General features: G+C 39.1%; 1 long non-coding RNA gene across 1 annotated transcript in view; it reads right to left on the reverse strand.

Moving 5' to 3' along the window:
- Nucleotides 1–1,765: 1,765 nt before the first annotated feature.
- LOC108166550 (uncharacterized) overlaps nucleotides 1,766–13,693 on the reverse strand; it is a 42,200-nt gene continuing 30,272 nt past the window's right edge. The window contains exon 2 of the long non-coding RNA XR_001776901.2: nucleotides 1,766–4,384. This is a non-coding gene — a long non-coding RNA (uncharacterized LOC108166550). The remainder of the gene's footprint in view (nucleotides 4,385–13,693) is intronic.

Consider the following 13,693-nt stretch of genomic DNA (forward strand, 5'->3'; position numbering starts at 1 on the left):
CTGTCCTCCTCGTTGTGCTTAGTAGCAAGATTGTCTGCGCATAAGATTCTCCTACTGCCAAAAAAATGACATTATGTTAAGACTATTTGGTAGAGGTGACAATTAATGTCTCCAAGCACTGTTGGTGTATCGGAAGTTCCTTGGAATGCCTTTCCTTTTCAATTATAGCATGCAAGTGCAGAGACACACAGAGGTCCATGTCACATTGCTACTTATCAAACTGGGAAAGACAAGAGAACATGCTTTACAAATAAGACAAATTGGTATTGATCTTTCTAAGTTATTAAACGTCTACAAGGGAATGACTACTCGCTTACATACGTTCTAGAGTCGAGAGCAATAATTAAATAGTTTAAAATACCTGGAACTAACAAACCAGGATGGACAGAAACTTTGAGTTTATTATGCTAAAAACATAGGATGGTAAAAGCAGGGAAAAACCTCCAATATTCATTTTCTTTGGATTATTAATTGTTTCGAACAGCAATTTATTTTAAGGCACATCTTGACCATGAGCATGCTCATGAGCAACAAGGAAAGTAGGGGGAGGGAAGAGAAAAACTAAATTCTGAAAAGATTTTTACTCCGAGTTGAGAATAACATAATGGTACTTAAAAGTCCAGTTTTTAGTACAGAACTCCAAGGTCCCAAACAAGTTAATGTTCAGTTAGGAAAATGAAGTGGCTGTTGTGGTTCAGCGTCTTTTGTATGTATGAACCGTTCCACGTTCTTGCTCAATCTGTAATATTGATTTTTGGCAGTCAGCGGTCATTGATTTACTTCTCCTTGTTAACCGTCTCCATTCTCCGGGGAACGGTTTGTGGATTCAGGGATGAAACGACAAACGTTCCCAAAACTCCTCTCAATGTGCGCCATTCTCTGGGAGTAACATCGGGGCAGTTAATACAGGCCGAGTGCCATTGTAGCTGTGAGCGGGAAAACTGGGCCAATGCATTCATTCATAGGTAGACAGATCAATAAGACAGCCTCCAAAACAAACCACTGGAGAGGCTCCTTTATTCCTCTTGAGTGGGGCCTTTTCACAGAGGGCCCCTCTTCGTAGAGCAGAGACCCCCACCCCTCCGTCGCCACAACACAGCCGAAGAACCGAGAAGCTTCTGAAGGGGTCGACGCTACAAAAGCAGGCTTTCTGTCTAGCACAGAAGGGCTAACCCATCCCGATGTCGATTGTGAGAAGCGGCTGCCATACTTACATGATTGACCTGACCTTCTCCCGTGAATGGCCGAAAAGAGAGCACTTTACATTGCTTGACCTCCTGTAACCTAGTTTTAGGTGTTTTTTTTTTCTCTTCATTGATACCTTCAATTAAAAGCAAGTGAAAAGATTTATAGATAAAGGCTTTTTTTTTTTTTTTTTTTTATAATAGCACGTCAATTACAGAATGACTGAGATCATAGCAATTATCCTATTTATAAAACATCCAATCATATTCTTTTCTAAACCGTCAAAGCAGATACAAAGGCGGTGCAAAAATACTGAAGTGTGTTTACAGATGTGAAGTATGTTGTTTTTTTTTTTTGTTATTTTAAACTTGCTTTTTAGAACAAATGTAGATTGTGAGTCGCATCAAAATCCCTCAACACCACCTTTTTAATCTGCATAGAAAAAATATTTTTCATGACAAAGTTTTGATTAGAAGGTCAAACAATTTTCAAATTATTCACGCTTTCTCTGAGTAACAAAGAAACCACATTTGGAACAGATTCATGTTAAATAATGAATGACAAACACAAGTGAGAAATCCACAGTGGACATTTCGCTTTAATGGTAAAATATAGAAGGTTCAAGGTTTTTATTTGTCATTTTTGCAGAGATCTGAGAAAAAGCTTGCAGAGACACAGGGCAGCACTCTGTCACAGGTTGCTAAAATAAATCAAAAATAATTATAGTCAACTGATAAATGTGTTTAAAAATTTTAAAAGAAGTTGAAGTATTTTTAAACAAAGAGGCATTGGAGATATCAATGAAAGTAGTAATGCCAGCTATAGGCAACAGGTAGAAAGTATTAGAGTAGTGTTGATATAAAATGACAAGTGCTTTATATGCAAACTTAAAAATAAATGTCATGACTACATGTTTTTAAAAAAGTTTTCAATGTCGTATATAAAACAGTAATTAAATTCTTTGTTTTGTGTTCGAATGGTTGGGAGCAACAGAAGTTATGACGCAAAGTCAACAGCAGAATATTTTTACAATGATCTGAAACAATAGAGTGTTTGATGATGATTTAATATCATCAAATAAGTTGAAGCAAACGCTTTTTTCCCAGAACTCATCCAGTAATAAAGCTTTCTGGATTTGTCTCGGACTCAACCAGCTTCTGGCAGACGGGGAAAGAAGTGCACAAGAAGTCCTTATGAACTGTATTAAAATCGCCACTTAGATCAAATCTGAGGTCTGCTGAAACGGCTGGCTGCCCTCACTCTAATCACTACTGCTCTTACATTGATTTTTTTTTTTCTCTGATTAACACTGTTGCTTTGGGGTTTCCACGCTTCATTGTTGTGTGTCTTTAATTAGCAGCCTCCTGAATGACTGCGCCACAGACAGAAAGCAACAGTCCAACTGTGTGTGTGTGTGTGTGTGTGTGTGTGTGTGTGTGTGTGTGTGTGTGTGTGTGTGTGTGTGTGTGTGTGTGTGCGTGTGTGTGTGTGCGTGTGTGTGTGCGTGTGCGTGTGTGTGTGTGTGTGTGTGTGGGTGTGTGTGTGTGTGTGAGCATTGTCCTATCTCTTTAAAATAAAAGGTTGTCTTTAAAAGCTTTTGGAAAGCATCCTTGTTGCCCACCTCTGTTAGTTCTTGCAATGTATATTCACATTGCATAAACTAACAAAGTTTTCCAGTTGACGAAAACCTACTGACGAGTTTTCCATTCCAGTGCTCGACTGAGGATAAACTGTCCAGCCCAGACGTAATTGTCAAACCACTGATTTCCAAAAATCCCTAGCTAATTTTTCATGGAATTGACAAAAATGACAAAATTATTTTAAAAGATCATTCCCTCAGTGTGAGTCCAACAGTGTCTGCCTCCTCCCCAACAAAAAGCAACAGGGTGGACTGCCCTCTAGTGCCACCGCCTGAGTGTGACACAGTGTGGAAGAAGGGGGGGAGGGGTATCAACATATGCAGCATTAGCATAGTGCCTGCTTCTGCATTTCAGCGCCGGCCAATCACAGAGCCCAGCGCTAACTCGTTCATACATCAGGCGGAACAAGGTGGCGAATGCAAATGCTCTGGGATCAAGGTGTCTCCTTGGTAGTGGTGCAGCACTTGTTTCCTCCCTTTCATGTTAAAATGATGACAGTAATAATGTGTCCAGAGAACGGGCCTCGGATTGAGCCAGTGGAAGGATGAGAGTAGATGGGATCTTTTGATATGGAACGCTGTGTGATGTTGTTGTCGTTTATGCAGCACTCCGGATGACCGTTCATTAGGAGGATTTTTGGCACTTTAGTGAATGCGGGACTTAAACTAGAACAAAGGTGCTGCAGTGTGCACATAGTGTTGCCTTTTTAGGGGGGTTTCCTTTTTTAGGTATCTCCAATGTCAATATAATATCAATAAAATAAATATATATTTTTTTTAAAAATCATATTGTTCTACTCATACACTTTAAGAAAAATGTGGAACTGGCAATTGCTTTTTTCCCCCACTTCTCTCCTCTACATGCTTCAAGCTTGTTGGAGCTCATTTTCACTGTTATATCTTATTAGGAAAATAATGCAACTTGCATTCATGTAGTAGTTAAACCTCTGGTTCACATAGCTTTAAAGCCAGCTGATGTTTCTGATTTATTCACGTTGTCAGGTGTCTCAGGAAACTGTGAAATAGAACACATATAAAACTAATCTTAGTTCTATAGACCAGCTAAATTTATTTGTCCACCTGCTGATTTTTAAAAAAAATCTAGATAGATTAGTTCATCAGCTTAGTTTACATACAAAGTTTTACCTTGTTGATATTGGTAAAGGAACACATTTACAATATTTGTTTTCCTCTGTTCATATCTTTGGTCTTGCCTCACAAGAAACAAATTACTTCTTTAATATAACTTAAATAGTTATCGTTACATCAAAGCAATGCATCACATTTCCTTGAAAAATAAAATCATCTTCAGAACATTAGAAAAAATCTGAATGGGTCAATTGCCCTAATCCTGATTATAAGTGAGAAGGTCACACATTGATCCGCCGCCGCCTCAGACATTGTCTTTGACCTCTCACTGCAGCATGTCAGGGGAGAAGTGTTGGCAGGTCACTGCAGTCCTTTGGAGCGGTCCCTTGGGAGGCTGACCCTGGACACTCAGAAACAAGCCTGTCGCGCTGCAGACACATGTTGATTGTCCGTTCCCTCCAGCAGCATTCTCTGTTGGAAAGACATGAAAGTGTAAATTGTTTTTTGGGGTGGGGGTCAGATACATCAAGGACAGATTAATGTTCTTTATATTTAAAGTTTGGATGCTTTTTGGTAAATTAACATCGCTGCAAAAGCATTCATGACCCTTAAGGTTTTTCACATTTTTTGATGTTACACACACAAACCTAAACATATTTTGTTGTGGTTTTGAGTGATAAAAGTATAAAGTAAATATGTCTTCCAGGTAATATTGTCCAGTTTTGCAGATTTATGAACTGGAATTTTTGCACATTAAAAAAAAACATAGAATAAGTTCATTTAAACTGAACAGAGTGTCTGTAAAAAATCATTTTTTAATGTGGTTCAGCCCAAGCCACATTAACTCATGGACATGCTTTGATCAAAATCATTCGATTTTATCCTTAGCTGGATTTTTAAGATTGCAGTTCTGCTTGAAGGTGACCATCCACTATCGTCTGGAGTTTTTTGCAGACTCTGGCAACACTGACCTCTGTCTAGCTTTATCCATTTTCCCATCAACTCTGATCAGCTTCCTGGTCCTCGCTGAAAAAAGGCATAAAGCCGATGCCACTATGTTTCACAGTTAGCATGGTGTTTTTAGGGTATGAGCATTCTACCACACTTAGCGTTTTGCATCTAAACCAAAATGTTCAATTTTGGTTTCATTTGACTAGAGCTCATTCAGTTTCATTTTTAGTCTTTTTGTTATGTGTCTTATGGAAAACTGCAGAGGGCAAATCTTTCTGCTTTATTCCAGTACTGAATTTCAGTGCTTTATGCCCCCCTGGAAACACTTTCAGCTTAGGTGGGCAGCTTTGCTTGCAGTTGTGCCATATTCTTTCCATTTTCATACAATGGATTGAACTTCTCCACAGCTTGACTTGTTTGTCTTCATGCTGCTGTTTGTTCACTAATGTTCTCCAACAAACCACTGAGGGCTTCATACTGACAGTCTTTTTAGCTGACTTCAGAGAGTTTTCTTTTTTGTTTTTCTTTTTTTTTAAAAAAAAAAAAAAAGCTTGAAAGATATATATCATTTTATTTCCTCTCCATAATTATCCACTGCTTTGTGTTGGTCTGTCACAAAAAAATCTAAATTATATACTTTCTACTAAAGATAGTAGTTGTGATGTGAGAAGTATAAAAAATGTTCCATAAGTATTAATTCTTTTGCTAAGCATTACACATTTGTGTGTGTGTGCAAAATTACCCTTTTTAGGCATACTCTTATATGCACCAGAGACTTTAAATGATTGAATAACATAAAAAAACTTTTTACCTTTATAATATTCCACTGAAGAATATGAAAGAGGAATATCTAAAGAAAAAAGGAGCGCACTCATAACCATCAACTTTGTTTTTAAATGAAAGATTGAAAATTACATTTCACTTCTCGAGCGTTAGAATGAAAACGTAATATAAAAATAAGACATTTCCTTTTATTATTCTCTCAAAAGGGCTATTATCTGGTAAAGGTGAATGCATCCCAAGCAAGAAAAGCAACTATCATTCATCTTCTGCAATGCATGGCTGTAAATTATGGCATTATCTGCACTGCCACAGAAAAGAAAGGCTGAGATGAAGAGGGGGTGTTGAAAATAAAGAAAGTGATGTTGGGTAAAAAAAAAAAAAAAAGACAAAACTCCTCTACATGCACACACCCTTCAGTCAGTGAAAAAAGATTAGGCTCGGCCTCATCCGGTGGGGCCTGTCAGATTTATTTCCAGCATCAAGGAACTCTTCCCCTCTCTTCCAGTCCATCTCCATCAGAGCTCTGCCTGAGCTGCTGTGTGGCCAGAGCTGCTTTGGATGGAGGCTCGGGGTAGAAACTGGAGGAGGTGTGTCTGTACATTCACGAGGATGTTTTGGGAGGAGGCAGTAAAAAAAAAGCCGAGGTAGTTGCCAGGGCACACGGGGCCCCGTGGCATTCTGCGATGTCTGGGATCCCGGCGTGCACTGGGAGCACCAGTCACCAGCGGAGGTGAAAAGCAGTGTCACCATGATGAAAAGGGGCTTCCCCCCCCCACCACCAACCCGTCTTCAGATCTGTGAGAAAATAATGAAAAAGACAGACGGATACGGGGAGACGGCGAAGGAGAGAGTTTTAGGGAGCGTAAAATCGCTCTCACTGTAGTTCATGTCAATATGTCTCGCATTTGAAATCCTTATTATAAATTGGGGTGTGGAAAAAGAAAGGGGGATGTGTTTTCATTGTTCAGGGACATGTGCTGTCTCACACACACTGCTCCCCTTGCCCAGACGCCTGTGCCACACCACCTACCTCTGTCGTTCTGCAATGTGTAACCTAGCAACTATTTAATTAAAATAGCATCAGCAAGGATAGAGGCTTTTTTCCCTCCTCCCTTGCAAGGATTTTCTCCAATCTCAATACTTCGCAGCGCAACATGAATCAAAAGTGACGCTGTGTCTGCCACTATATTGTGCCCCCCTTCCTTTGTTTCTGCGTTTGTGGCGGTTTCCACAAAACTGACTTTCTTTGCTGACGGACAAAATGCGTTTGAGTGACATGTAAAGTGGATAAAAATGTACTGAAAACATCAATGTCTTTATCAATAAATGTATTTTTAATCTTGCTATTGACATGGAATTTAGAGCAGACACCAGTAAAATGCCAAGATTTCCAACACATAAAAAGAAATCAAAACAAAGTTCACAAATGATATGTAAGGTGGAAGAACAGGTGGAACATGTATTATAAAAATGATATATCTAAAAAAAAAAAAACATTATAGACACAGTTCTATACTTGTGCATGTTTCGGTGAGCTGTCAAAATGTATATGTGCTTTTTAGAAGTATAACAAAAATAATCAAGAAGCTTGTTCAAAAGCGGAGCTCCACTTGCAATGAAGTTCAGAAAGACCAGGATTCATAAGCTGCAGTTCTTACATGAAAACTCTAAACAATGCATTCAACCACAATGTTGACTGTGAGCACTTGCTGCACACAGACTCCACTGCAGAAGGAAAAGCATTTCGAAGCTGCCTTAAAGTTTGCTGCTGAACATTTGAACATTAAGCCATTGAAGTACTGGTAAGAAATGGTCTGGTCAAAAGAAAGTATTAAAAAAATACATAAATACATACATAAAGTTTGGAGACGGGAACGTCATACAGTCGGACTGTCTTTAGCAATACGGTACTGCAATTCCTCATTAAATTGAATTGAGGAAAAATGTACAGGGTTAATCAGAGGCCTAAGATGAACCAGGGTGATTTTTTTTTTTTTTTTGCTCAAGACATTGATACAAATAAACAGCCAATCACAGAGGAACAAAACTGCTGGAATGGCAACGGCAATCATCCCAATTGAAAATTGATGGAAAGAATTCATGATCAAATAGCATTGAAAATTTGAAGACAATTTGTGCTGAAGAATGGGTCCAAATCATGCCTGGACTAAGCGTGCGAACACTTTCTCCATGCATTAGTCCTCCTCAAGCTACCATGACCAAATAAGCTTTAAAAAAATCACTGTGTGTCAATTACTTAGCCCCTCTGCCATTTATATAATTTCTTTTTAGGTTTGAATTACTTGGGTTGTGCAGCGATATCTAGTATTATTTTTTGCTAATAGCTCTATTAGAATGAATTTCATGTGTTCAGCACTTGTTTTTACCACCGTATGTAGGTTGATGCTAAATGCCAGACCTTAGTCTACAGCAGAGTTGCAGAAACAGGGCCGTCGACCTCTGTCCTTCAGAATACTCAGTCAGAAATGATAAAACGCTTCCCCTTTGTGCTTTTCTCCTCCTACTCCTCTTGTTATTTGTCTACCCCCCTCATGGCTGCATTTTTTTCTTCTTTGTATGCCAAAACACAGTACCTCCTGTTCCGACCTGAAAGGAGTTGCCTCTCACCATGCTCTACATGTGTGCCAGGCTCGGGCAACACGGAGCAATTAGAGGAAATGTGAAGCAGCTCTACATGTCAGCGTACGCCACACTCACTGCCACTCAAACTGCATCTATGGGAAGCAAACAATGGAACAATGTTCTAGTTTATAGCCGTCAAAACAGAAGGCCCTGGTTGCTGTTTCTCTTACGCCTTTCGCTAGACCACGTCGATACCCTAATGTGTCACACAGAGTGGGGAAGTTAGCTGTTCTTTTCTTGATTTTCTGTAATGTCACATTGCGCCATTGTGCAAGTCCAAAGAAGTATACACATAGAACCTTTTTTATTGCTCTTCGTACGAGGAACTCTGTCAAACAGCGACGCAGTGAAAGTCATGGTAAATGGATGATTCAACATTCAAATGGGTACATTACAGGGTTCACCTCTGTCTCAGGCACCTTCATGCTTTCTACCAAAAGAATTTCACATTTCCGCCTCTTATAGCCTTCTCACCTTCGTTTCTCATTGTCTCCATTTCCTCTGCAGACATCACATTTCAAACACAGACATTTAATGCCAGCAAAAAGGAAAGAGAGTTAGAAAATGTAAAATGGATCCAATCACATAAAAGCTTCTGTCTAATAGTCACTCAGAAAATCACTCTCTACCCAATTTGAGAGGGTACTGCCACTAGACCCTTCCTTGTGTGATCTTTTCAATAAAATGTATCAGTGATGGAAAATCCTCTTGATTTGAATATATTCAAACTTGAGCATGAGTCTGACTTCTGTTGAATTGGAAGCTAAGCAGATCTGCATACAGTCACATTTTAATTTTAAATATATATTTTTTAACTGTTGCTTGTTTTTTATTCTGTTACTTAATATTAAACTACATAATGCACCAGTGAAATAGTCAGAGTCCTGCATCTTTCAATTTTTTGCTTTATCTTTATTGCCTCTGAAAACAAAAAAATCTGATTTTATTTTCTGATTCACCAAGACTGTTATGCATCAAGACTAAAAACTCCCAACATGTTTTATCTAATAATGCATCTGTGAAAAGAATTAACTTTGATTTGTTTTTAAATCAATAAAAGTCTAATTAAGCTTAGGCACATATGTTTTAATACATAAAGTGTCTTTTTTTTTATTCTTTCAGTTTCTTTTGGAATAAAAACTGCTCTCTATAAAAAGTTAAAAAAAGTAAAACCTACAGCACGTGTTCTCCTTTATGTGTCACAGTAATTCAGGAAAAAAATTGGAAGCGTCAAAAACAGAATAGACAAGTCAGACGTCAACAAAAACTGCCTGATTAGTACATCCCTACTTAAAAGTCTTTGTTTTACGCTCTTATAATAAAGAAAATACCATATAAATTATTGTTAAAAACACAAACTTAGTAAACGTATAACGCTAAAAAATTTAAACTAAAGATAAAAAATTATCTTTTTTTTACTTTTAAGAAAATTTCCATATAACACCTATTTGAATTAGTTCTGCATTATCCTTTAAGTTATAGTCCATATAGCTTATGTAAATCTTTGAGAATGTGTGTTCACACAGTGATTTGCATAATGGCACATGATTTTGACAGAGAGAGGGACCCCTTGACATTTTTATAATGGCACTTTACAGGGTGGACAAGGTTGGGGGCAGGGCGGAGAATGCAAGGCAGTACTTGTGGAACCACATATACAGTAGGGAGGGACCTGTGGTGTGTCTTCCAGCCAAGAAGCGAGACAGTCACCCATAGTAAGCTACGGTTTTAAGAGAATCAGATTTCATAGTGGGACTTACTTGGTGAACATGCACGTAATTACCGTATTTTCCGCAATATAAGGCACACTGGATTATAAGGCGCACCTTCAGTGAATGACCTATTTTAAAACTTTTTTCATATATAAGGAGCACCGCGTTATAAGGTGCATAGAATAGATGCTACAGTTACAGTTTCCACCTGTTCCATAATACGGGACATGATTTGATCCGTACTCTACAAATGTGGATGTTGGCTGCTGCCGCAGTCTCTGTCTCTTTTCCCCAGCGTTCTGACAACTATCCCAGCATGCACAGCGCGCTTCTTCTTCTATGGGCGAAAATGAAGTCGGCGGCTGCTTACCGTAGTTGCTAGACCTGTTGTGGCTCAATATTGGTCCATAAATAAGGCACACCGGATTATAAAGCGCACTGTAGGTTTTTGAGGAAATTGAAGGTTTTTAGGTGCGCCTTATAGTGCAGAAAATACAGTACATGTCTGAGTTCATTGGAAACATGAACTAATTTCTCTTTTCTTTAAATCAATTGATTTACTTTTTTTATCACGTTACAATCATTGACTCCCTACTCCTCTAGGTGTAAGAGTTAGCCTCTCCCAGATTTGCACATCTACACCAAACCTCAGTGTCAGTCAGGAGAAAAGCATCTCCACAGTATGATGCTGTTTCATCATTGGAATTGTGTGTTCAGGCTTATGTCAAGGTCTGCCCTACAACAGAGTACCTATTTTTTCCACATTTATGCATCCTACATGGCCTTCATGGATTTCTTACGACTTATTTTCAACAATGACTTTCTCTTTGCCACTTCACTATAGGGGACACATTTGTAGAGTGCAGAATTGACGGTTTTTATGTTAACAGATTCTCCCAAATGAGCTGTAGATCTCTACAATTCTCATCATGGTTACTTTTTTCATTAATGCCCTTTGCAGAACGGCATTAATGTTTAGGTATATGGTTATGTTTTGGTTGGTGCCATCTTGCTCTCACTTCTGAGTGAAGACTCAAACGATGCTCTGTGAGATGTTGAAACATTGTTGTGACCTGCCTGGTGCGTTCCTTGATCTTCATGATGCTGTTTATTCACTGCTGTTCTCAAGTCACTATCGAGGTTAAATTAGTCGGAACACTGAATTTCATTAGGAGTAGTATAATAGGGGTTTGAATATAAATGTGTATCATGCTTTTATGTGTAAAAACATTTGAAAACTATGTATTTGTTTACCTCTTCCTTTACCTTCACATTTATCATCTGCTTTTGTGTTGGACTTTATATAAAATCCTAAAAAGAACATTATAGTTCACGGTTGTAATGAGGCAAAATGTAATACGTTTCTTGAGGTATGAGCATTTTCTCCATTTCATCAACAAAAAATTTTCCTCACTCTGATTGAGAATTTTTTTTTTTTTTTATCAATTGCTAAAAATATTTGTTTCGGTGAGGGAGGTCAGTCAAATAAAATCCAGGACACGTGGTTCTTGTCAACACCAGTGGGATTGGAAGAGTCTCGAATCACAGACTGGGCTGTGCATGGCAGACACGGTCGTCTGTGGGAGAGGCCACCAGCAAATTAAAAGGTCACAGACTTTGATGGCTCTCCCTTTTTACTCTGACACACTCCCCTATGTCTTGTCTGAGAGGCACATGCAACAATGGCATTATTTTAGCTTGCCCAAACAGCTTAGACAATACTGCAGCCTAAGGCCATATGCTGTGCCTGAGGCCATCCAAAAGTCCCCCCATGTTTGTGTCCGTGGGAACAAGAAGTAAACTGAAAGGGCTGTCTGGAAATTACTCCCCTAACATGTCGTGAAGGAAGTTGTTTTGTTTTTTTTGCTGCACGGGTGAAACAAGATGGCTGATAAACACCAGTCAATACATGGCATGCCTTGAGAAAAATCACATCGGCAAGACAGGTTATAGATGGAGAAGTTAAACAAAACTGATTAATTATGTCATAGTTTATTTGAATTTCTAAAACATATATTGAAACTTTTCATGGTGGGTTTTTTTTTTTCTTCTTTGGCAGTTATAATTTGACCTCAATTAAAGAAGAATTCAAAATCGGAGCTTTATATCCTTGAAATCAGTACAAACGTCATATTGATGCATCCACTGATTTTTGCACTCTTGAACTCACTCTTTGGTCACACGTCTGTCTCTCTCCATGCTTCAAATCCCCGTCATACTGACATGCATACACGCTCAGGCACAAGTAGACACTTCATTAAAATGCATAGAGAGTCTCACTCGCACATTTACACACACCTGACACATGCATTAATTAGCACACAAGAAACAAGCTAGCTTCTCCATTCACACCCTGAGCCTCTTTCATTAGCATGACAGTGGCTAGCGGCGGCCGGGGGCCCGTCGACTGCAAGGTTCTCTCCTTGGGGCCCCTGATTAAAAGGAGAATCCCTTGGACAATTCCTTTCATCGCTGCACCCATGCAGAGAGTCTTGGATGATCCTCGATCTGCAAACTGTCAAGTGTACCTGCTTCTATGGGCTGGTCTCTTTGAGTCACTGCTCCATCTCTCCATGCACCATCCTTCCTCTTCTCACTCGGACACCCACTACAGTCTGCTTTCTTCCATCCAAATGTAATTGTCACCTCACTTCCTAATTCCCAGCGAGGCCATTGGGCTTTCCTTTCAGGGATTCTAACATATGTATGCAAAAGAGGAGGCCCTTGTTCTGCTCCTAGATACAGATCACACAACTCTTGGATTCACAATGACGGCCCTAGGTGACCAACAGAACAGAGGTGGTTCAATGAAAGCTCATTTCACTGTACTTAGAAACCACCTTTCTCTCTTTTCAGCACACGGGGATCTTAGCACCCTCACACCTGACGTACAGGGCGGCTATCATCTCAGGCCTTTCCCACCGGGTCTCCTCCATCCAGCCTGGATTTCAAGGCAAAACGTCTCATTAGCTGTGGTCCTTGAAAGAAGGGCACTCCATTTTATATTCAGTTACACATTCCCTTTGAGTGGGACTGGAAGGCAAAGAGGAAGGCTGATAGTGGAGAGAACCAAGGCAGGGAGATGATCTCAATCGAAGGCTGGGGCCTTGGACCCCAAAGGGAGGGATAGCAGAGAGGGCTGTGAGGTGTGCTGAGGCAGCCATAATTTTACACCATCATTACCTCTAAGGACTGTAGATTTATGCTAATGCCAGTTTCAGGAAGAAGGTCTGCAGAAAGTAGGTTTGGAGGTTCACTAAAGGGTGTGTAGTTTGAAATCCGTCTTTACATTTGCCTTAGACTTCTAGTGTTTACAGTTTTGGACTGGTCACGCACCTCAGTCTCTCTTGTTGACTCTAGGCCTTCCACATTTATTGGCATACGTGGTACAAATTTGCTAAAATACTTTAAAATAAATTCATATTTCATTTCAAAAGTTTTACCTAACCCAGTTAATATAATCTTTCATTTGTGTAATGTTATTCAGTAGGGAAAACAAATTTAATGTTGAGATATCTTTTTTTTTTTTTTAGCAAAATCACCAGTGGCACAGTTTTTCATATAACTAATGAACCCATTTTAAATAAATGTAACAAAACCATTTTTTATTTATACATTACTTTTTTTAAGTAATCAGTGAGTTTGGGAATTTTTAATTGGTAGTAAATTATTTGTTGTTTACCTGAGGAAT

The sequence above is a fragment of the Poecilia reticulata genome, chromosome 9 (assembly GCF_904066995.2).
Source record: "Poecilia reticulata chromosome 9, P_reticulata-male-v2, whole genome shotgun sequence".
NCBI classification, from domain to species: Eukaryota; Metazoa; Chordata; class Actinopteri; order Cyprinodontiformes; family Poeciliidae; genus Poecilia; species Poecilia reticulata.